This window comes from Cervus elaphus, chromosome 13 (assembly GCF_910594005.1).
Source record: "Cervus elaphus chromosome 13, mCerEla1.1, whole genome shotgun sequence".
In the NCBI taxonomy this organism is placed as follows: Eukaryota; Metazoa; Chordata; class Mammalia; order Artiodactyla; family Cervidae; genus Cervus; species Cervus elaphus.
This window is the reverse complement of record NC_057827.1, coordinates 106984-132520: the sequence shown is the minus strand read 5'-3', so window position 1 is coordinate 132520 and position 25537 is coordinate 106984.

Sequence of the window (25537 nt, the reverse complement as noted above, 5' to 3'; positions counted from 1 at the left end):
ACGGCCTAACTTACTTCCTCAGGTATTGTTCTCCTAATCTATGTAATCGGAACTATTTGTTGGTATTCTGCCCTTCTAAAAGATTCAAGTCAATCGTTTTATGGCCTGGGATAAATTATCTGATGCCATTCTAAATTTTATGACATTCCTTTCATTTCATTAACAGACTGTGAGTGACTATATAACATACAGCTAAAGACTAGGAGGGGGGTACTCTTTTGCCCCCTTCTGATGCCTATGTCAGAAGCTTTCCCTATCTCCTTTATACTTTAATAAAACTTTATTACACAAAAGCTCTGAGCGATCCAGCCTCGTCTCTGGCCCCGGATTGAATTCGTCTCCTCCGGAGGCCAAGAATCCCGCGTCTTATCGTTCAGCAACAACCTTTCATCTTGGGGGCTCGTCCGGGATCCTTCAGGACAAGGTAAGGATGCTTGGAGCTCTAGTTCTTTGTTCTCCTAGCGAACACGTTTTCCGCTGTACTTTACTAACTCTATGGTGTGCTTGTGTGAATAAATGAAACGCCCTGCGCGAAGCAAGTGAGGAGCCCTGCTCTGTGGTCCCGCGGTGACCTCATAAGGCTATGGCAAAAACCTGTCGGGGGTTTATACCGACCTGCCAATGCCAAGAGGCAACCAATGTCTCCTTCGGGAACTAACCAGAAACGGGCAAAGCGTGTGGACCGAACTCTCCTTTCTCGGTCAAACTTTTCAGTCTCTTTGACCATTTCATAGCTCCTTGGGAATTAGAAGTACTAACCTTATCTATCGGATCATAGACTTTCAAGGGACTTGTGACCTGTGTTGCTGCTATACTGTGGTATAGGTCTCAAACTTGGATTGGTAGTCTGGAAGCTCCTAGCCTCGCTAGGCATGGAAAGTTCGGAAGCTAGATGGAGCTCTAACTCCCAGAGCATCTCTGAGGTTAAAGGTTACTTGGATTGGAACTGCAATGGTTTTTTCCTTTGGTAACACTGGCTCTTAGTGGACCAGAGGAGGCTCTTATACTGGTGTGGTGACGCTTGGAAGGAACATCTCAGTTTCATGTTTGTATCGGTCTTATTGCAGTCAGAAATGTACTCAGGGTCGTGCACAGGCACTCAGGTGATGAATGTGTCCCCCAGAGGTCTTAGCTTGGGAAGCATTCCGGAAGGTTACTCTGATTGCGCCCCGGGTGGCATCAGAGGCAAGCGAGGTGAAGAGCTGGACGTCAGTCAGGGATGCCATCAGGTCTACCCCTGGTGCATCCCCACCCCGTCTCGGTGGTAGAACCGGGAGGGACGAATGTGACGCCTGCGTCGGTAAGAGACAGACTAAGTCCGACCAGGAAGGAAAAGCTTTTGGTGTAACGTCTGTCTACACCCCCATCTAGAGCAGGGAGGGACGCCTCCGGTAGAAAAAATGGCGCTGGTCGCTTTTTTTCTCTCTTACAGATGGGAGCTAACAATTCCAGCCTCACTCCTTTGAACTGTATCCTGAAAAACTGGGATAGATTTGATCCCCAGGGCTTAAAGAAGACACACCTGGTCTTCCTATGTGATACTGCATGGCCGCAGTACCCACTGGAGGACGGCGAACGGTGGCCAGTTGGAGGGTCTCTTAAGTATAACACTGTTTTACAATTAGACCGGTTCTGTAAAAAGCAAGGGAAATGGGTAGAAGTAGCGTATGTGTTGCCCTTTTTCTCTCTGCGAAATATGCCAGACTTATGTCCTAAGGGTGTAGATTTGGGTGTGAAACCTTCCGCTCCCCCCTGTCCTCCTACTTTGCCCCCGTATCCGGGTCTCCAAGCTGAGGCTCAAACTGCTTTGGTCTCAGTGGAAACACAAACTGAGACTCAAACTGCCTCGGTCTCAGTGGAAACACAAACTGAGACTCAAACTGCTTTGGTCTCAGTAGAAACACAAACTGAGACTCAAACTGCCTCGGTCTCAGTGGGAACCCAAATTGAGATTCGAATTGCTCACGTAGAGGTCCAAACAACTCCTGTCTCAGTACGACTTCAGACTACTCTGGTTTCAGTAGAAACTCAGACCATCGAAGTAAGAGATGAGATGGAAGACAGGAGGCAAAGAGATAAAGAAAAGCAGGTTTCTCCAATCTACCCCTGGGATATGTCCAGAGCAGCCAGAGAGACTGAGGGACAGCCACTCATGCTGTTGCCTCTTCACGAAGTACCCACCGGGAGAAATTATCAGTCTATGAGAGTTAATAAGCCTTTTTCTTATCAAGAGATACAAAGAATTAAAGAGGACCTGGGAGACTATTTAGAGGACCCAGAAAAATATATTAGAGCTTTTAAAGGTGTTACTCTGCATTATGACCTCACTTGGAAGGATGTGATGTATATCTTGGGACAAACGCTGACTCCCGACTCAAAGGCTCGAGTTTTGGGGAAAGCGGTTGCTTATGGTGATGAGTGGCTTGGTAATGAATCAGTGGGAAAGAGGGAGGACGAGATAACTGCCCTCCCCACTGGGAGTCAGGCGGTCCCAGCTACAGAACCAGACTGGGACTATAACACTGCTAAAGGAAGATGGGATCAGAGTCATTTTGTCAGATGTATTCTTGAAGGACTCAGACAGGCGCGTTCTAAGCCTTTAAACTATGGCAAACTGGCAGACATAGAACAAGAGGAGAAGGAAGCTCCTGGTAAATTCCTAGATAGACTGAGAGAAGCCCTTCGCAGATTCACTGAGATTGATCCCGAAAGTGAAGAAGGGAAAGTGATCTTAAAAGATAAATTTCTCACTCAGTCGGCTCCAGATATTCGCCGTAAGTTATCAAAACGGGCGTATGGACCAAATCAGTCTTTAGATAATCTGTTACAACTGGCTCAGACAGTCTATTATGGTAGGGAATATGAGGAAAAGAAAGAAAGGCAGAGAAAGACGAAGGAAAAGGCGGAAGCCCTCGCAATGGCTATGAAAACCGTTCTTAAGCAGCCTGAGAAAAATGCCCAGAGGGACCCAGGTGAAAAGGGATGGGCTTGCTATTGCTGTGGAAAGGAGGGGCATCTCAAGCGGGATTGCCCTCAGGCATCTAAGCCGCCCCCGGCTCCATGTCCGGTCTGCAAGGGACCACACTGGAGGAGAGACTGCCCCCAGAGGCGTAGGTCTCAGGGGTCTGACTCTCAAGACAATCAGGACTGAAGGTGCCCGGGGGTCCCCACACAAGCTCCCGTCCTAATTACACCTGAGGAACCCCGGGTATTAATAACAGTGGGAGGCCAATCCGTCAATTTCCTTTTAGATACTGGGGCAACTTACTCCGTGCTTACTGAAGCCCCTGGCCCACTTTCTTCCCGATCCGCTTCCATAATGGGACTGTCTGGACGAGCCAAAAGGTATTACTTCAGTTATTCTCTATCATGCAACTGGGATTCTGTGCTATTTTCACACGAGTTTCTTATCGTGCCAGAATCACCCTCACCCCTTTTGGGGAGGGATATACTGAGCAAGGTCCATGCCTCTGTTTTCATGAATATGGAGCCTTCCCTTTCTCTCCCTTTAGTTGAACAAAATGTGAATCCTAGAGTATGGGCTGATGGAAAATCTGTGGGTCGAGCACAAAATGCTATTCCTGTGGTTGTCAAGCTCAAAGACCCACACTTATTCCCACATAAGAAGCAGTATCCACTGAAACCTGAGGTTAAGGAAGGGTTAAAACCCATCATTGAAAATTTAAAGGAACAGGGACTATTAGTTCCCTGTAACAGTCCATGCAACACTCCTATTTTGGGTGTAAAAAAATCAAATGATAAATGGAGATTAGTTCAAGATTTACGAATAATAAATGAGGCTGTGGTTCCTTTACACCCCGTGGTGCCTAATCCTTATACTCTATTGTCTGAAATTCCTGAACGAGCCAAATATTTTTCAGTAATTGATTTGAAAGATGCCTTCTATTCAGTGCCTTTGGCAGAGGAAAGTCAATTTCTATTTGCCTTTGAAGACCCTACACAGCCAGCTTCCCAGTTAACCTGGACAGTTTTGCCGCAGGGATTTCGTGACAGTCCTCACTTATTTGGACAGAGTTTGTCACGAGATCTACAAAACTTTAATAGCTCTGAAGCGGTAGTGTTACAATATGTAGATGATATTTTGCTCTGTGCTGAGACAGAGGAAGCTTGTTCACGAGCCTCAGAAGATTTCTTAAACTTTCTGGCAGGCTGCGGTTACAAGGCATCAAGAAAAAAGGCTCAGCTTTGTCAACAATCTGTTAGATATCTGGGCCTAATCATCTCAGAAGGGACTAGGGCCATAGGCCCTGAGAGAATTAAACCTATACTAAACCATCCCCTACCTATGACTTTAAGACAATTGAGAGGATTTTTGGGAATCACAGGCTACTGTCGTATTTGGATTCCGAGCTATGGGGAACTTGCCCGGCCTTTATATAAACTTATAGCTGAAACTCAGCAAGCCCAAACCAACAAACTGGTTTGGTCTCCAGATACTCAAAAGGCTTTTGAGGTTCTTCAGACTGCTCTCCTGCAAGCTCCGGCTTTGAGTTTGCCCACAGGGTCAGAATTTAACCTGTTTGTCACTGAAAGAAAAGGTATGGCCTTGGGAGTTTTGACACAACCCCGGGGGCCTCACCAGCAACCTATTGCTTATCTAAGCAAAGAATTAGATGTAATTGCACGTGGGTGGCCCCACTGCCTAAGAGTAATTGGGGCAACGGCTTTATTAGCACCTGAAGCTTTAAAAATAATTAATGGGCGAAACCTTACCGTACTGACTTCTCATGATGTGAGTGGAATCTTAAATTCTAAGGTTAATATTTGGATGACAGACAGTAGACTTCTTAAATATCAGTCACTGTTGTTAGAAGGACCAGTAACTAAGCTTAAAGTTTGTGGAAATTTAAATCCTGCCACTTTCCTTCCTGAGAAGGAAGATGAAACACCTGATCACGATTGTTCCCAATTCCTAACTTTAAACTATGCAGCTCGGGAGGATCTAATGGATACCCCATTAGACAATCCTGACATGGAAATATTTACAGACGGCAGTTCTTTTGTTCGGGATGGAAAGCGCAAAGCAGGTTACGCTGTGGTGACTGCTGAACAGGTTTTAGAAGCAAAATCTCTCCCCCAGGGAACCAGTGCTCAGTTAGCGGAGCTTGTGGCTCTGACCCGAGCTCTAGAGTTAAGCAAAGGGCAACGAGTGAATATCTACACTGATTCTAAGTATGCTTATTTGATTTTACATGCTCATGCTGCAATATGGAAAGAAAGACAGTTTAAAACAGCAACAGGAGAACCTATTAAGCATTTCAGAGAGATTGAGAGACTTTTAACTGCTATCTATTGTCCTAAAGAAGTAGCGGTTATGCATTGCAAAGGGCACAACAGGGATGGGAGTAAAGTAGCTGCCGGTAACCTGCTGGCTGATTCTCAAGCCAAAAAAGCGGCACTTTACGAAACCCCCTCCCTACAGACGCCTTTGATCTGGACAGGTCCTGTGGAACAGGAAAAACCACAATATACTGAGGAAGAATTAGAAAGATATGAGAAAAGAGGAGCAAAGATTACTGATAAAGGATGGTTACAGTCCGAGGATGGACGATTAATAATTCCTGAAAATGCTCAGTGGAAAATTCTTAAGGGTTTACACCAGAGTTTTCATTTGGGTGTAGAAAGTACTTACCAGATGGCTTCTCGTTTGTTTGAAGGTAAAAATATAATGAAAACTTTAAAGAACATTATCAAACGGTGTGAGGTATGTCAGAAAAATAACCCAAAGACTGAAAAGCTAGCAAAATCTGGATTACAACGAAAGGGAAAGTATCCTGGAGAAGACTGGGAAATTGATTTTACTCATATGCCAAAAGCTAATGGATATTCTTGCTTACAAGTTTGGGTGGATACTTTTACTGGATGGATTGAGGCGTTCCCCTGTCGTAGTGAACAAGCTAAAGAGGTTATAAAGATTTTAATCCATGAAATTATCCCCAGGTTTGGGCTGCCACGGAGCCTTCAGAGTGACAATGGCTCCGCCTTTAAAGCTGCTGTAACTCAGGGGGTGTCTAAAGCTCTAGAAATAGAGTATCACTTACACTGTTCCTGGAGACCCCAATCCTCAGGAAAGGTTGAAAAAGCTAATGACATTATCAAAAGACATCTGCGAAAATTAACTCAAGAAACGCAGGACAACTGGATTAAAGTCCTACCCATAGCTTTAATGAGGGCTCGAACTGCCCCAAAAAAGGAGGGACTGTCCCCCTTTAAATGTATTTATGGAAGGCCTTTCTTACGCACAGACATTGTTATAGATCCTGAGGCCTTAGAGTTAACTAATTATGTAACTCAACTCTCAGCTTTTCAACAGGCATTAAAAGAACTCCGGGAGACGACTCCTGACCCAGCCTCTGAATCCAGCAAGCCTCTATTTGAGCCAGGAACCGAGGTCCTCATAAAAACATTGGGATCTGGGGGCTCATCCCTCGAGCCCCTCTGGGAAGGCCCTTACCAGGTTATTCTTTCTTCTCCCACAGCTGTCAAAGTCCCAGGAATTGATTCATGGGTACATCACACTCGAGTCAAGAGGTGGCACCCTGACCAGAACTAAGTGATGTCATTTTATGTTTTTACTTTCTATGCTCTGACTTTGTATGTTTCAGATGGGCCTGATAATCTATGTGAGCCTACTTCTGCTGACTCCAGAAATCCTGAGTCTGCCCTTTGATCCTCAAGACAATGCCTTCCTGTCCTGGGCTCACTCCTATGCTGCATTCCACAATCGGTCTAACTGCTGGGTCTGCGGAGCACTCCCCTCTTCATCAGTGGAAGGCTTCCCGTGGTGGACATCTCCACTTCAAGGAAAAGACTTTCTCCAAGTCTGCAAATACCTTCGACAACAATCACATGTGATGCCTCTTCTTCGTCTGATGACATCTAACAACCCTAGAATGGACTGGTGCAATACTTTGTACCTTAACTATGGACATAACGTGACTTTTAATTCTGATTGTTTTGTTTTTGCTGTTTGCTCCCTGCATCTGTAACTGTGTAACTGGATTTGTTTCTAGTCGCATGAAAGCTTTTAAGTTACAAATGGTTGCTCAAACTCCTGCTATCACTGCAGCTTCTTCCGACTACTATTTGGGGCCCCTGGATCAGACATCCTCATTATGAGGATTAGGATAATATGTTGCCTCACCAATTTAGAGACAACGCCCCTTGTCAGCTCGGAAGCAGTTATGGAATGGAAACGACGCCCCTTTTCCCTAGGCAACATAATTCTCCTAAAAGAAAAGGGGGGAATGAGAGGGTAACAGGCAGGAAGGCCAGGGGTCTCCAAATGGAGGAAAGAGGCTGTAAGTGCCAGACATTTTTATCTCTCTTAAATGGCAAGAAGAAACAAACCAGCGATCTGTTTTTCATTCTCTATACAAATTTAAAAGTAGGTTTCTCTTAACATTCTGTGTTGCCATGACACCTGGTCTCACCTAAAGCTAACTACTCTCAAACTTTGAGTTAACCAATACATTCCTTTTTCGTATGGAAATGTTGTCTTAAGCTATGTTAATGAACCCCAGACTCAATCTTCAAGTTGGTTCCGCCAAACGGCCTAACTTACTTCCTCAGGTATTGTTCTCCTAATCTATGTAATCGGAACTATTTGTTGGTATTCTGCCCTTCTAAAAGATTCAAGTCAATCGTTTTATGGCCTGGGATAAATTATCTGATGCCATTCTAAATTTTATGACATTCCTTTCATTTCATTAACAGACTGTGAGTGACTATATAACATACAGCTAAAGACTAGGAGGGGGGTACTCTTTTGCCCCCTTCTGATGCCTATGTCAGAAGCTTTCCCTATCTCCTTTATACTTTAATAAAACTTTATTACACAAAAGCTCTGAGCGATCCAGCCTCGTCTCTGGCCCCGGATTGAATTCGTCTCCTCCGGAGGCCAAGAATCCCGCGTCTTATCGTTCAGCAACAACCTTTCACCCTGACTAGAAATAAGGCCTGATATCCCTGCAGTGACTTGAATGCAGGCTCGCCTTGCATCTCCCAAGAAGAAAGGATGTCTGAATCCCCTGTGGAGACCACAGAGAAACACCTAGTTCCCCACCTCATCGCGACCGGAGGCCTCACATCCTTTGAAAACTCCAGAGGTACGCGGAGATCAGTGCCTGCAAAGGAGACGATGCCTGACTCCTCGTGAAAGTTGATAGGAGTCCCAGGATTCTTGTGGCACGTGGAAAGGGACCCTTGGTCTCCCGCCTCAGCTGGAGAGGCGTTCCAAATGCCCTGCCAAGCCTCGAGGAGAATCCCGAGTTGTCCCTCGCAACTAGGCAGGAGTCCTGACGTGGCTGAACAAACACGTGGGTGGAAGGGCCATCCCTGTCGTAACTCGAGAATATACCCCAGGTTCCCGCCGCAACTCGAGAAAAACCATGAGACTTCCCCCTCGATGCGAGATGAGGCCCGATTCCCCTGTACTGCGTGCAGAGCAATTCCGTCTTGCACATCACACATGAAAGGAGCCTTGATTTCCTTGATGGCACTCCAGAGAAACCCCAAGAACACTGTTTCAAGGCTAGAGGGATCCTGAGGTCACTGTAGCAACACGAAAGAGCTCCGTGGGCCAAAAATCAACTCGAGATGAGAGGTTAGTCCCTGGCTTCGACTCCTGAGGAATACCACCTTACCACAAGCACCTCAAGAGGAGGCTTCTCTCAGCTCTAGGTATGTGAGAGGGACCCTGAGTTTGCGGCCTCAAGTGGAATGGACACCGCGATGCCCTGACGCGAAATAAGGCTGGATATCCCTGCAGTGACTTGAATGCAGGCTCGTCTTGCATCTCCCAAGATGAAAGGATGTCTGAATCCCCTGTGGAGACCACAGAGAAAGAACTAGTTCCCCACCTCATCGCGACCGGAGGCCTCACATCCTTTGAAAACTCCAGAGGTACGCGGAGATCAGTGCCTCCAAAGGAGACGATGCCTGACTCCTCGTGAAACTTGATAGGAGTCCCAGGATTCCTGTGGCACGTGGAAAGGGACCCTTGGTCTCCCGCCTCAGCTGGAGAGGCGTCCCAATTGCCTTGCCAAGCCTCGAGGAGAATCCCGAGTTGTGTCTCGCAACTAGGCAAGAGTCCTGACGTGGCTGAACAAACACGTGTGTGGAAGGGCCATCCCCGTCGTAACTCGAGAATATACCCCAGGTTCCCGCCGCAACTCGAGAAAAACCATGAGACTTCCCCCTCGCCGCGAGATGAGGCCCGATTCCCCTGCACTGCGTGCAGAGCAATTCCGTGTTGCACATCACACATGAAAGGAGCCTTGATTTCCTTGATGGCACTCAAGAGAAACCCCAAGAACACTGTTTCAAGGCTAGAGGGATCCTGAGGTCACTGTAGCAACATGAAAGAGCTCCGTGGACCAAAAATCAACTCGAGATGAGAGGTTAGTCCCTGGTTTCGACTCCAGAGGAATACCACCTTACCACAAGCACCTCAAGAGGAGCCTTCTCTCAGCTCTAGGTATGTGAGAGGGATCCTGAGTATGTGGCCTCAAGTGGAATGGACACCGTGATGCCCTGACTCGAAATAAGGCCGGATATCCCTGCAGTGACTGGAATGCAGGCTCGTCTTGCATCTCCCAAGAAAAGGGTGTCTGAATCCCCTGTGGAGACCACAGAGAAAGACCTAGTTCCCCACCTCATCGAGACAGGAGGCCTCAAATCCTTTGAAAACTCCAGAGGTATGCGGAGATCAGTGCCTCCAAAGGAGACGATGCCTGACTCCTCGTGAAACTTGATAGGAGACCCAGGATTCCTGTGGCACGTGGAAAGGGACACTTGGTCTCCCGTCTCAGCTGGAGAGGCGTCCCAATTGCCCTGCAAAGCCTCGAGGAGAATCCCGAGTTGTCCCTCGCAACTAGGCAGGAGTCCTGACGTCGCTGAAGAAACACGTGGGTGGAAGGGCCATTCCCGTCGTAACTCGAGAATATACCCTAGGTTCCTGCTGCAACTCGAGAAAAACCATGAGACTTCCCCCTCGGCGCTAGATGAGGCCCGATTCCCCTGCACTGCGTGCAGAGCAATTCCGTGTTGCACATCACACATGAAAGGAGCCTTGATTTCCTTCATGGCACTCCAGAGAAACCCCAACAACACTGTTTCAAGGCTAGAGGGATCCTGAGGTCACTGTAGCAACACGAAAGAGCTCCGTGGGCCACAAATCAACTCGAGATGAGAGGTTAGTCCCTGGATTCGTCTCCAGAGGAATACCACCTTACCACATGCACCTCAAGAGGAGGCTTCTCTCATCTCTAGGTATGTGAGAGGGATCCTGAGTTTGCGACCTCAAGTGGAATGGACACCGCGATGCCCTGACTCGAAATAAGGCCGGATATCCCTGCAGTGACTGGAATGCAGGCTCGTCTTGGATCTCCCAAGAAGAGAGGATGTCTGAATCCCCTGTGGAGACCACAGGGAAAGACCTAGTTCCCTACCTCATCGCGACCGGAGGCCTCACATCCTTTGAAAACTCCAGAGGTACGCGGAGATCAGTGCCTCCAAAGGAGACGATGCCTGACTCCTCGTGAATCTTGATAGGAGTCCCAGGATTCTTGTGGCACGTGGAAAGGGACACTTGGTCTCCCGCCTCAGCTGGAGAGGCGTTCCAATTGCCCTGCCAAGCCTCGAGGAGAATCCCGAGTTGTCCCTCGCAACTAGGCAGGAGTCCTGACGTGGCTGAACAAACACGTGGGTGGAAGGGCCATCCCCGTCGTAACTCGAGAATATACCCCAGGTTCCCGCCGCAACTCGAGAAAAACCATGAGACTTCCCCCTCGATGCGAGATGAGGCCCGATTCCCCTGTACTGCGTGCAGAGCAATTCCGTGTTGCACATCACACATGAAAGGAGCCTTGATTTCCTTCATGGCACTCCAGAGAAACCCCAAGAACACTGTTTCAAGGCTAGAGGGATCCTGAGGTCACTGTAGCAACACAAAAGAACTCTGTGGACCAAAAATCAACACGAAAAGAGAGGTTAGTCCCTGGATTCGTCTCGAGAGGAATACCACCTTACCACAAGCACCTCAAGAGGAGGCTTCTCTCAGCTCTAGGTATGTGAGAGGGACCCTGAGTTTGCGGCCTCAAGTGGAATGGACACCGCGATGCCCTGACGCGAAATAAGGCTGGATATCCCTGCAGTGACTTGAATGCAGGCTCGTCTTGCATCTCCCAAGATGAAAGGATGTCTGAATCCCCTGTGGAGACCACAGAGAAAGAACTAGTTCCCCACCTCATCGCGACCGGAGGCCTCACATCCTTTGAAAACTCCAGAGGTACGCGGAGATCAGTGCCTCCAAAGGAGACGATGCCTGACTCCTCGTGAAACTTGATAGGAGTCCCAGGATTCCTGTGGCACGTGGAAAGGGACCCTTGGTCTCCCGCCTCAGCTGGAGAGGCGTCCCAATTGCCTTGCCAAGCCTCGAGGAGAATCCCGAGTTGTGTCTCGCAACTAGGCAAGAGTCCTGACGTGGCTGAACAAACACGTGTGTGGAAGGGCCATCCCCGTCGTAACTCGAGAATATACCCCAGGTTCCCGCCGCAACTCGAGAAAAACCATGAGACTTCCCCCTCGCCGCGAGATGAGGCCCGATTGCCCTGCACTGCGTGCAGAGCAATTCTGTGTTGCACATCACACATGAAAGGAGCCTTGATTTCCTTCATGGCACTCCAGAGAAACCCCAAGAACACTGTTTCAAGGCTAGAGGGATCCTGAGGTCACTGTAGCAACATGAAAGAACTCCGTGGACCAAAAATCAACTCGAGATGAGAGGTTAGTCCCTGGTTTCGACTCCAGAGGAATACCACCTTACCACAAGCACCTCAAGAGGAGCCTTCTCTCAGCTCTAGGTATGTGAGAGGGATCCTGAGTATGTGGCCTCAAGTGGAATGGACACCGTGATGCCCTGACTCGAAATAAGGCCGGATATCCCTGCAGTGACTGGAATGCAGGCTCGTCTTGCATCTCCCAAGAAAAGGGTGTCTGAATCCCCTGTGGAGACCACAGAGAAAGACCTAGTTCCCCACCTCATCGCGACAGGAGGCCTCAAATCCTTTGAAAACTCCAGAGGTATGCGGAGATCAGTGCCTCCAAAGGAGACGATGCCTGACTCCTCGTGAAACTTGATAGGAGACCCAGGATTCCTGTGGCACGTGGAAAGGGACACTTGGTCTCCCGTCTCAGCTGGAGAGGCGTCCCAATTGCCCTGCAAAGCCTCGAGGAGAATCCCGAGTTGTCCCTCGCAACTAGGCAGGAGTCCTGACGTCGCTGAAGAAACACGTGGGTGGAAGGGCCATTCCCGTCGTAACTCGAGAATATACCCTAGGTTCCCGCTGCAACTCGAGAAAAACCATGAGACTTCCCCCTCGCCGCTAGATGAGGCCCGATTCCCCTGCACTGCGTGCAGAGCAATTCCGTGTTGCACATCACACATGAAAGGAGCCTTGATTTCCTTCATGGCACTCCAGAGAAACCCCAAGAACACTGTTTCAAGGCTAGAGGGATCCTGAGGTCACTGTAGCAACACGAAAGAGCTCCGTGGGCCACAAATCAACTCGAGATGAGAGGTTAGTCCCTGGATTCGTCTCCAGAGGAATACCACCTTACCACAAGCACCTCAAGAGGAGGCTTCTCTCATCTCTAGGTATGTGAGAGGGATCCTGAGTTTGCGGCCTCAAGTGGAATGGACACCGCGATGCCCTGACTCGAAATAAGGCCGGATATCCCTGCAGTGACTGGAATGCAGGCTCGTCTTGGATCTCCCAAGAAGAGAGGATGTCTGAATCCCCTGTGGAGACCACAGAGAAAGACCTAGTTCCCCACCTCATCGCGACCGGAGGCCTCACATCCTTTGAAAACTCCAGAGGTACGCGGAGATCAGTGCCTCCAAAGGAGACGATGCCTGACTCCTCGTGAATCTTGATAGGAGTCCCAGGATTCTTGTGGCACGTGGAAAGGGACACTTGGTCTCCCGCCTCAGCTGGAGAGGCGTTCCAATTGCCCTGCCAAGCCTCGAGGAGAATCCCGAGTTGTCCCTCGCAACTAGGCAGGAGTCCTGACGTGGCTGAACAAACACGTGGGTGGAAGGGCCATCCCCGTCGTAACTCGAGAATATACCCCAGGTTCCCGCCGCAACTCGAGAAAAACCATGAGACTTCCCCCTCGATGCGAGATGAGGCCCGATTCCCCTGTACTGCGTGCAGAGCAATTCCGTGTTGCACATCACACATGAAAGGAGCCTTGATTTCCTTGATGGCACTCCAGAGAAACCCCAAGAACACTGTTTCAAGGCTAGAGGGATCCTGAGGTCACTGTAGCAACACAAAAGAACTCTGTGGACCAAAAATCAACACGAAAAGAGAGGTTAGTCCCTGGATTCGTCTCGAGAGGAATACCACCTTACCACAAGCACCTCAAGAGGAGGCTTCTCTCAGCTCTAGGTATGTGAGAGGGACCCTGAGTTTGCGGCCTCAAGTGGAATGGACACCGTGATGCCCTGACTCGAAATAAGGCCGGATATCCCTGCAGTGACTTCAATGCAGGATCGTCTTGCATCTCCCAAGACGAAAGGATGTCTGAATCCCCTGTGGAAAGCACAGAGAAAGACTTAGTTCCCCACCTCATCGCGACCGGAGGCCTCACATCCTTTGAAAACTCCAGAGGTACGCGGAGATCAGTGCCTCCAAAGGAGACGATGCCTGACTTCTCGTGAAACTTGATAGGAGTCCCACGTTTCCTGTGGCACTTGGAAAGGGACACTTGGTCTCCCGCCTCAGCTGAAGAGGCGTCCCAATTGCCCTGCCAAGCGTCGAGGAGAATCCCGAGTTGTCCCTCGCAACTAGGCAGGAGTCCTGACGTCGCTGAAGAAACATGTGGGTGGAAAGGCCATCCCCGTCGTAACTCGAGAATATACCCCAGGTTCCCGCCGCAACTCGAGAAAAACCATGAGACTTCCCCCTCGCTGCGAGATGAGGCCCGATTCCCCTGCACTGCGTGCAGAGCAATTCCGTGTTGCACATCACACATGAAAGGAGCCTTGATTTCCTTCATGGCACTCCAGAGAAACCCCAAGAACACTGTTTCAAGGATAGAGGGATCCTGAGGTCACTGTAGCAACACGAAAGAGCTCCATGGGCCAAAAATCAACTTGAGATGAGAGGTTAGTCCCTGGCTTCGACTCCAGAGGAATACCACCTTACCACAAGCACCTCAAGAGGAGGCTTCTCTCAGCTCTAGGTATGTGAGAGGGACCCTGAGTTTGCGGCCTCAAGTGGAATGGACACCGCGATGCCCTGACGCGAAATAAGGCTGGATATCCCTGCAGTGACTTCAATGCAGGCTCGTCTTGCATCTCCCAAGATGAAAGGATGTCTGAATCCCCTGTGGAGACCACAGAGAAAGACCTAGTTCCCCACCTCATCGCGACCGGAGGCCTCACATCCTTTGAAAACTCCAGAGGTACGCGGAGATCAGTGCCTCCAAAGGAGACGATGCCTGACTCCTCGTGAAACTTGATAGGAGTCCCAGGATTCCTGTGGCACGTAGAAAGGGACCCTTGGTCTCCCGCCTCAGCTGGAGAGGCGTCCCAATTGCCTTGCCAAGCCTCGAGGAGAATCCCGAGTTGTGTCTCGCAACTAGGCAAGAGTCCTGACGTGGCTGAACAAACACGTGTGTGGAAGGGCCATCCCCGTCGTAACTCGAGAATATACCCCAGGTTCCCGCCGCAACTCGAGAAAAACCATGAGACTTCCCCCTCGCCGCCAGATGAGGCCCGATTCCCCTGCACTGCGTGCACAGCAATTCTCTGTTGCACATCACACATGACAGGAGCCTTGATTTCCTTCATGGCACTCCAGAGAAACCCCAAGAACACTGTTTCAAGGCTAGAGGGATCCTGAGGTCACTGTAGCAACACGAAAGAGCTCCGTGGACCAAAAATCAACTCGAGATGAGAGGTTAGTCCCTGGCTTCGACTCCAGAGGAATACCACCTTACCATAAGCACCTCAAGAGGAGGCTTCTCTCAGCTCTAGGTATGTGAGAGGGACCCTGAGTTTGCGGCCTCAAGTGGAATGGACACCGCGATGCCCTGACTCGAAATAAGGCCGGATATCCCTGCAGTGACTGGAATGCAGGCTCGTCTTGCATCTCCCAAGACGAAAGGGTGTCTGAATCACCTGTGGAGACCACAGCGAAAGACCTAGTTCCCGACCTCATCGCGACAGGAGGCCTCACATCCTTTGAAAACTCCAGAGGTATGCGGAGATCAGTGCCTCCAAAGGAGACGATGCCTGACTCCTCGTGAAACTTGATAGGAGTCCGAGGATTCCTGTGGCACTTGGAAAGGGACCCTTGGTCTCCCGTCTCAGCTGGAGAGGCGTCCCAATTGCCCTGCAAAGCTTCGAGGAGAATCCCGAGTTGTCCCTAGCAACTAGGCAGGAGTCCTGACATGGCTAAACACACACGTGTGTGGAAGGGCCATCCCCGTCGTAACTCGAGAATATACCCCAGGTTCCCGCCGCAACTCTAGAAAAACCATGAGACTTCCCCCTCGCCGCGAGATGAGGCCCGATTCCCCTGCACTGCGTGCAGAGCAATACCGTGTTGCACATCACACATGAAAGGAGCCTTGATTTCCTTCATGGCACTCCAGAGAAACCCCAAGAACACTGTTTCAAGGCTAGAGGGATCCTGAGGTCACTGTAGCAACACGAAAGAGCTCCGTGGACCAAGAATCAACACGAGATGAGAAGTTAGTCCCTGGCTTCCACTCCTGAGGAATACCACTTTACCACAAGCACCTCAAGAGGAGGCTTCTCTCAGCTCTAGGTATGTGAGAGGGATCCTGAGTTTGCGGCCTCAAGTGGAATGGACACCGCGATGCCCTGACTCGAAATAAGGCCGGATATCCCTGCAGTGACTTGAATGCAGGCTCGTCTTGCATCTCCCAAGAAGAAAGGATGTCTGAATCCCCTGTGGAGACGACAGAGAAACACCTAGTTCCCCACCTCATCGCGACCGCAGGCCTCACATCCTTTGAAAACTCCAGAGGTACGCGGAGATCAGTGCCTCCAAAGGAGACGATGCCTGACTCCTCGTGAAACTTGATAGGAGTCCCAGGATTCCTGTGGCACGTGGAAAGGGACCCTTGGTCTCCCGCCTCAGCTGGAGAGGCGTTCCAATTGCCCTGCCAAGCCTCGAGGAGAATCCCGAGTTGTCCCTCGCAACTAGGCAGGAGTCCTGACGTGGCTGAACAAACACGTGGGTGGAAGGGCCATCCCCGTCGTAACTCGAGAATATACCCCAGGTTCCCGCCGCAACTCGAGAAAAACCATGAGACTTCCCCCTCGCCGCGAGATGAGGCCCGATTCCCCTGCACTGCGTGCAGAGCAATTCCGTGTTGCACATCACACATGAAAGGAGCCTTGATTTCCTTGATGGCACTCCAGAGAAACCCCAAGAACACTGTTTCAAGGCTAGAGGGATCCTGAGGTCACTGTAGCAACACGAAAGAGCTCCGTGGACCAAAAATCAACTCGAGATGAGAGGATAGTCCCTGGCTTCGACTCCAGAGGAATACCACCTTACCACAAGCACCTCAAGAGGAGGCTTCTCTCAGCTCTAGGTATGTGAGAGGGACCCTGAGTTTGCGACCTCAAGTGGAATGGACACCGCGATGCCCTGACTCGAAATAAGGCTGGATATCCCTGCAGTGACTTGAATGCAGGCTCGTCTTGCATCTCCCAAGATGAAAGGATGTCTGAATCCCCTGTGGAGACCACAGAGAAAGACCTAGTTCCCCACCTCATCGCGACCGGAGGCCTCACATCCTTTGAAAACTCCAGAGGTACGGGGAGATCAGTGCCTCCAAAGGAGACGATTCCTGACTTCTCGTGAAAATTGATAGGAGTCCCAGGATTCCTGTGGCACGTGGAAAGGGACCGTTGGTCTCCCGCCTCAGCTGGAGAGGCGTCCCAATTGCCTTGCCAAGCCTCGAGGAGAATCCCGAGTTGTGTCTCGCAACTAGGCAGGAGTCCTGACGTGGCTGAACAAACACGTGTGTGGAAGGGCCATCCCCGTCGTTACTCGAGAATATACCCCAGGTTCCCGCCGCAACTCGAGGAAAACCATGAGACTTCCCCCTCGCCGCGAGATGAGGCCCGATTCCCCTGCACTGCGTGCAGAGCAATTCCGTGTTGCACATCACACATGAAAGGAGCCTTGATTTCCTTGATGGCACTCCAGAGAAACCCCAAGAACACTGTTTCAAGGCTAGAGGGATCCTGAGGTCACTGTAGCAACACGAAAGAGCTCCGTGGACCAAGAATCAACACGAGATGAGAGGTTAGTCCCTGGCTTCGACTCCTGAGGAATACCACCTTACCACAAGCACCTCAAGAGGAGGCTTCTCTCAGCTCTAGGTATGTGAGAGGGATCCTGAGTTTGCGGCCTCAAGTGGAATGGACACCGCGGTGCCCTGACTCGAAATAAGGCCGGATATCCCTGCAGTGACTTGAATGCAGGCTCGTCTTGCATCTCCCAAGAAGAAAGGATGTCTGAATCCCCTGTGGAGACCACAGAGAAACACCTAGGTCCCCACCTCATCGCGACCGCAGGCCTCACATCCTTTGAAAACTCCAGAGGTACGCGGAGATCAGTGCCTCCAAAGGAGACGATGCCTGACTCCTCGTGAAACTTGATAGGAGTCCCAGGATTCTTGTGGCACGTGGAAAGGGACCCTTGGTCTCCCGCCTCAGCTGGAGAGGCGTTCCAATTGCCCTGCCAAGCCTCGAGGAGAATCCCGAGTTGTCCCTCGCAACTAGGCAGGAGTCCTGACGTGGCTGAACAAACACGTGGGTGGAAAGGCCATCCCCGTCGTAACTCGAGAATATACCCCAGGTTCCCGCCGCAACTCGAGAAAAACCATGAGACTTCCCACTCGACGGGAGATGAGGCCCGATTCCCCTGTACTGCGTGCAGAGCAATTCCGTCTTGCACATCACACATGAAAGGAGCCTTGATTTCCTTGATGGCACTCCAGAGAAACCCCAAGAACACTGTTTCAAGGCTAGAGGGATCTGAGGTCACTGTAGCAACACGAAAGAACTCTGTGGACCAAAAATCAACTCGAAAAGAGAGGTTAGTCTCTGGATTCGTCTCCAGAGGAATACCACCTTACCACAAGCACCTCAAGAGGAGGCTTCTCTCAGCTCTAGGTATGTGAGAGGGATCCTGAGTTTGCGGCCTCAAGTGGAATGGACACCGTGATGCCCTGACTCGAAATAAGGCCGGATATCCCTGCAGTGACTTGAATGCAGGCTCGTCTTGCATCTCCCAAGAAGAAAGGATGTCTGAATCCCCTGTGGAGACCACAGAGAAACACCTAGTTCCCCACCTCATCGCGACCGGAGGCCTCACATCCTTTGAAAACTCCAGAGGTACGCGGAGATCATTGCCTCCAAAGGAGACGACGCCTGACTCCTCGTGAATCTTGATAGGAGTCCCAGGATTCCTGTGGCACTTGGAAAGGGACACTTGGTCTCCCGCCTCAGCTGGAGAGGCGTCCCAATTGCCCTGCCAAGCCTCGAGGAGAATCCCGAGTTGTCCCTCGCAACTAGGCAGGAGTCCTGACGTCGCTGAAGAAACACGTGGGTGGAAGGGCCATCCCCGTCGTAACTCGAGAATATACCCCAGGTTCCCGCCGCAACTCGAGGAAAACCATGAGACTTCCCCCTTGCCGCGAGATGAGGCCCGATTCCCCTGCACTGCGTGCAGAGCAATTCTGTGTTGCACATCACACATGAAAGGAGCCTTGATTTCCTTCATGGCACTCCAGAGAAACCCCAAGAATACTGTTTCAAGGCTAGAGGGATCCTGAGGTCACTGTAGCAACACGAAAGAGCTCCGTGGGCCAAAAATCAACTCGAGATGAGAGGTTAGTCCCTGGCTTCGACTCCAGAGGAATACCACCTTACCACAAGCACCTCAAGAGGAGGCTTCTCTCAGCTCTAGGTATGTGAGAGGGACCCTGAGTTTGCGGCCTCAAGTGGAATGGACACCGCGATGCCCTGACGCGAAATAAGGCTGGATATCCCTGCAGTGACTTGAATGCAGGCTCGTCTTGCATCTCCCAAGATGAAAGGATGTCTGAATCCCCTGTGGAGACCACAGAGAAAGACCTAGTTCCCCACCTCATCGCGACCGGAGGCCTCACATCCTTTGAAAACTCCAGAGGTACGCGGAGATCAGTGCCTCCAAAGGAGACGATGCCTGACTCCTCGTGAAAATTGATAGGAGTCCCAGGATTCCTGTGGCACGTGGAAAGAGACCCTTGGTCTCCCGCCTCAGCTGGAGAGGCGTCCCAATTGCCTTGTCAAGCCTCGAGGAGAATCCCGAGTTGTGTCTCGCAACTAGGCAGGAGTCCTGACGTGGCTGAACAAACACGTGGGTGGAAGGGCCATCCCCGTCGTAACTCGAGAACATACCCCAGGTTCCCGCCGCAACTCGAGAAAAACCATGAGACTTCCCACTCGACGCGAGATGAGGCCCGATTCCCCTGTACTGCGTGCAGAGCAATTCCGTCTTGCACATCACACATGAAAGGAGCCTTGATTTCCTTGATGGCACTCCAGAGAAACCCCAAGAACACTGTTTCAAGGCTAGAGGGATCCTGAGGTCACTGTAGCAACACGAAAGAATTCTGTGGACCAAAAATCATCTCGAAAAGAGAGGTTAGTCCCTGGATTCGTCTCCAGAGGAATACCACCTTACCACAAGCACCTCAAGAGGAGGCTTCTCTCAGCTCTAGGTATGTGAGAGGGACCCTGAATTTGCGGCCTCAAGTGGAATGGACACCGCGATGCCCTGACTCGAAATAAGGCCGGATATCCCTGCAGTGACTTCAATGCAGGCTCGTCTTGCATCTACCAGGACGAAAGGATGTCTGAATCCCCTGTGGAAAGCACAGAGAAAGACTTTGTTCCCCTCCTCATTGCGACCGATAGCCTCACATCCTTTGAAAACTCCAGAGGTACGCGGAGATCAGTGCCTCCAAAGGAGACGATGCCTGACTCCTCGTGCAACTTGATAGGAGTCCCAGGATTCCTGTGGCACTTGGAAAGGGACACTTGGTCTCCCGCCTCAGCTGGAGAGGCGTCCCAATTGCCCTGCCAAGCCTCGAGGAGAATCCAGAGTTGTCCCTCGCAACTAGGCAGGAGTCCTGACGTCGCTGAAGAAACACGTGGGTGGAAGGGCCATCCCCGTCGTAACTCGAGAATATACCCCAGGTTCCCGCCGCAACTCGAGAAAAACCATGAGACTTCCCCCTCGCCGCCAGATGAGGCCCGATTCCCCTGCACTGCGTGCAGAGCAATTCCATGTTGCACATCACACATGAAAGGAGCCTTCATTTCCTTGATGGCACTCCAGAGAAACCCCAAGAACACTGTTTCAAGGCTAGAGGGATCCTGAGGTCACTGTAGCAACACGAAAGAGCTCCATGGGCCAAAAATCAACTCGAGATGAGAGGTTAGTCCCTGGCTTCGACTCCAGAGGAATACCACCTTACCACAAGCACCTCAAGAGGAGGCTTCTCTCAGCTCTAGGTATGTGAGAGGGACCCTGAGTTTGCGGCCTCAAGTGGAATGGACACCGCGATGCCCTGACGCGAAATAAGGCTGGATATCCCTGCAGTGACTTGAATGCAGGCTCGTCTTGCATCTCCCAAGATGAAAGGATGTCTGAATCCCCTGTGGAGACCACAGAGAAAGACCTAGTTCCCCACCTCATCGCGACCGGAGGCCTCACATCCTTTGAAAACTCCAGAGGTACGCGGAGATCAGTGCCTCCAAAGGAGACGATGCCTGACTCCTCGTGAAACTTGATAGGAGTCCCAGGATTCCTGTGGCACGTGGAAAGGGACCCTTGGTCTCCCGCCTCAGCTGGAGAGGCGTCCCAATTGCCTTGCCAAGCCTCGAGGAGAATCCCGAGTTGTGTCTCGCAACTAGGCAAGAGTCCTGACGTGGCTGAACAAACACGTGTGTGGAAGGGCCATCCCCGTCGTAACTCGAGAATATACCCCAGGTTCCCGCCGCAACTCGAGAAAAACCATGAGACTTCCCCCTCGCCGCCAGATGAGGCCCGATTCCCCTGCACTGCGTGCACAGCAATTCTCTGTTGCACATCACACATGACAGGAGCCTTGATTTCCTTCATGGCACTCCAGAGAAACCCCAAGAACACTGTTTCAAGGCTAGAGGGATCCTGAGGTCACTGTAGCAACACGAAAGAGCTCCGTGGACCAAAAATCAACTCGAGATGAGAGGTTAGTCCCTGGCTTCGACTCCAGAGGAATACCACCTTACCACAAGCACCTCAAGAGGAGGCTTCTCTCAGCTCTAGGTATGTGAGAGGGACCCTGAGTTTGCGGCCTCAAGTGGAATGGACACCGCGATGCCCTGACTCGAAATAAGGCCGGATATCCCTGCAGTGACTGGAATGCAGGCTCGTCTTGCATCTCCCAAGACGAAAGGGTGTCTGAATCCCCTGTGGAGACCACAGCGAAAGACCTAGTTCCCGACCTCATCGCGACAGGAGGCCTCACATCCTTTGAAAACTCCAGAGGTATGCGGAGATCAGTGCCTCCAAAGGAGACGATGCCTGACTCCTCGTGAAACTTGATAGGAGTCCGAGGATTCCTGTGGCACTTGGAAAGGGACCCTTGGTCTCCCGTCTCAGCTGGAGAGGCGTCCCAATTGCCCTGCAAAGCTTCGAGGAGAATCCCGAGTTGTCCCTAGCAACTAGGCAGGAGTCCTGACATGGCTGAACACACACGTGTGTGGAAGGGCCATCCCCGTCGTAACTCGAGAATATACCCCAGGTTCCCGCCGCAACTCGAGAAAAACCATGAGACTTCCCCCTCGCCGCGAGATGAGGCCCGATTCCCCTGCACTGCGTGCAGAGCAATTCCGTGTTGCACATCACACATGAAAGGAGCCTTGATTTCCTTGATGGCACTCCAGAGAAACCCCAAGAACACTGTTTCAATGCTAGAGGGATCCTGAGGTCACTGTAGCAACACGAAAGAGCTCCGTGGACCAAGAATCAACACGAGATGAGAGGTTAGTCCCTGGCTTCGACTCCTGAGGAATACCACCTTACCACAAGCACCTCAAGAGGAGGCTTCTCTCAGCTCTAGGTATGTGAGAGGGACCCTGAGTTTGCGGCCTCAAGTGGAATGGACACCGCGATGCCCTGACTCGAAATAAGGCCGGATATCCCTGCAGTGACTTCAATGGAGGCTCGTCTTGCATCTCCCAGGACGAAAGGATGTCTGAATCCCCTGTGGAAAGCACAGAGAAAGACTTAGTTCCCCACCTCATCGCGACCGGAGGCCTCACATCCTTTGAAAACTCCAGAGGTACGCGGAGATCATTGCCTCCAAAGGAGACGACGCCTGACTCCTCGTGAATCTTGATAGGAGTCCCAGGATTCCTGTGGCACTTGGAAAGGGACACTTGGTCTCCCGCCTCAGCTGGAGAGGCGTCCCAATTGCCCTGCCAAGCCTCGAGGAGAATCCCGAGTTGTCCGTCGCAACTAGGCAGGAGTCCTGACGTCGCTGAAGAAACACGTGGGTGGAAGGGCCATCCCCGGCGTAACTCGAGAATATACCCCAGGTTCCCGCCGCAACTCGGGAAAAACCATGAGATTTCCCCCTCGCCGCGAGATGAGGCCCGATTCCCCTGCACTGCGTGCAGAGCAATTCCGTGTTGCACATCACACATGAAAGGAGCCTTGATTTCCTTCATGGCACTCCAGAGAAACCCCAAGAATACTGTTTCAAGGCTAGAGGGATCCTGAGGTCACTGTAGCAACACGAAAGAGCTCCGTGGGCCAAAAATCAACTCGAGATGAGAGGTTAGTCCCTGGCTTCGACTCCAGAGGAATACCACCTTACCACAAGCACCTCAAGAGGAGGCTTCTCTCAGCTCTAGGTATGTGAGAGGGACCCTGAGTTTGCGGCCTCAAGTGGAATGGACACCGCGATGCCCTGACGCGAAATAAGGCTGGATATCCCTGCAGTGACTTGAATGCAGGCTCGTCTTGCATCTCCCAAGATGAAAGGATGTCTGAATCCCCTGTGGAGACCACAGAGAAAGACCTAGTTCCCCACCTCATCGCGACCGGAGGCCTCACATCCTTTGAAAACTCCAGAGGTACGCGGAGATCAGTGCCTCCAAAGGAGACGATGCCTGACTCCTCGTGAAAATTGATAGGAGTCCCAGGATTCCTGTGGCACGTGGAAAGGGACCCTTGGTCTCCCGCCTCAGCTGGAGAGGCGTCCCAATTGCCTTGTCAAGCCTCGAGGAGAATCCCGAGTTGTGTCTCGCAACTAGGCAGGAGTCCTGACGTGGCTGAACAAACACGTGGGTGGAAGGGCCATCCCCGTCGTAACTCGAGAACATACCCCAGGTTCCCGCCGCAACTCGAGAAAAACCATGAGACTTCCCACTCGACGCGAGATGAAGCCCGATTCCCCTGTACTGCGTGCAGAGCAATTCCGTCTTGCACATCACACATGAAAGGAGCCTTGATTTCCTTGATGGCACTCCAGAGAAACCCCAAGAACACTGTTTCAAGGCTAGAGGGATCCTGAGGTCACTGTAGCAACACCAAAGAATTCTGTGGACCAAAAATCAACTCGAAAAGAGAGGTTAGTCCCTGGATTCGTCTCCAGAGGAATACCACCTTACCACAAGCACCTCAAGAGGAGGCTTCTCTCAGCTCTAGGTATGTGAGAGGGACCCTGAATTTGCGGCCTCAAGTGGAATGGACACCGCGAAGCCCTGACTCGAAATAAGGCCGGATATCCCTGCAGTGACTTCAATGCAGGCTCGTCTTGCATCTACCAGGACGAAAGGATGTCTGAATCCCCTGTGGAAAGCACAGAGAAAGACTTTGTTCCCCTCCTCATTGCGACCGATAGCCTCACATCCTTTGAAAACTCCAGAGGTACGCGAAGATCAGTGCCTCCAAAGGAGACGATGCCTGACTCCTCGTGCAACTTGATAGGAGTCCCAGGATTCCTGTGGCACTTGGAAAGGGACACTTGGTCTCCCGCCTCAGCTGGAGAGGCGTCCCAATTGCCCTGCCAAGCCTCGAGGAGAATCCAGAGTTGTCCCTCGCAACTAGGCAGGAGTCCTGACGTCGCTGAAGAAACACGTGGGTGGAAGGGCCATCCCCGTCGTAACTCGAGAATATACCCCAGGTTCCCGCCGCAACTCGAGAAAAACCATGAGACTTCCCCCTCGCCGCCAGATGAGGCCCGATTCCCCTGCACTGCGTGCAGAGCAATTCCATGTTGCACATCACACATGAAAGGAGCCTTGATTTCCTTGATGGCACTCCAGAGAATCCCCAAGAACACTGTTTCAAGGCTAGAGGGATCCTGAGGTCACTGTAGCAACACGAAAGAGCTCCATGGGCCAAAAATCAACTCGAGATGAGTGGTTAGTCCCTGGCTTCGACTCCAGAGGAATACCACCTTACCACAAGCACCTCAAGAGGAGGCTTCTCTCAGCTCTAGGTATGTGAGAGGGACCCTGAGTTTGCGGCCTCAAGTGGAATGGACACCGCGATGCCCTGACGCGAAATAAGGCTGGATATCCCTGCAGTGACTTGAATGCAGGCTCGTCTTGCATCTCCCAAGATGAAAGGATGTCTGAATCCCCTGTGGAGACCACAGAGAAAGACCTAGTTCCCCACCTCATCGCGACCGGAGGCCTCACATCCTTTGAAATCTCCAGAGGTACGCGGAGATCAGTGCCTCCAAAGGAGACGATGCCTGACTCCTCGTGAAACTTGATAGGAGTCCCAGGATTCCTGTGGCACGTGGAAAGGGACCCTTGGTCTCCCGCCTCAGCTGGAGAGGCGTCCCAATTGCCTTGCCAAGCATCGAGGAGAATCCCGAGTTGTGTCTCGCAACTAGGCAAGAGTCCTGACGTGGCTGAACAAACACGTGTGTGGAAGGGCCATCCCCGTCGTAACTCGAGAATATACCCCAGGTTCCCGCCGCAACTCGAGAAAAACCATGAGACTTCCCCCTCGCCGCCAGATGAGGCCCGATTCCCCTGCACTGCGTGCACAGCAATTCTCTGTTGCACATCACACATGACAGGAGCCTTGATTTCCTTCATGGCACTCCAGAGAAACCCCAAGAACACTGTTTCAAGGCTAGAGGGATCCTGAGGTCACTGTAGCAACACGAAAGAGCTCCGTGGACCAAAAATCAACTCGAGATGAGAGGTTAGTCCCTGGCTTCGACTCCAGAGGAATACCACCTTACCACAAGCACCTCAAGAGGAGGCTTCTCTCAGCTCTAGGTATGTGAGAGGGACCCTGAGTTTGCGGCCTCAAGTGGAATGGACACCGCGATGCCCTGACTCGAAATAAGGCCGGATATCCCTGCAGTGACTGGAATGCAGGCTCGTCTTGCATCTCCCAAG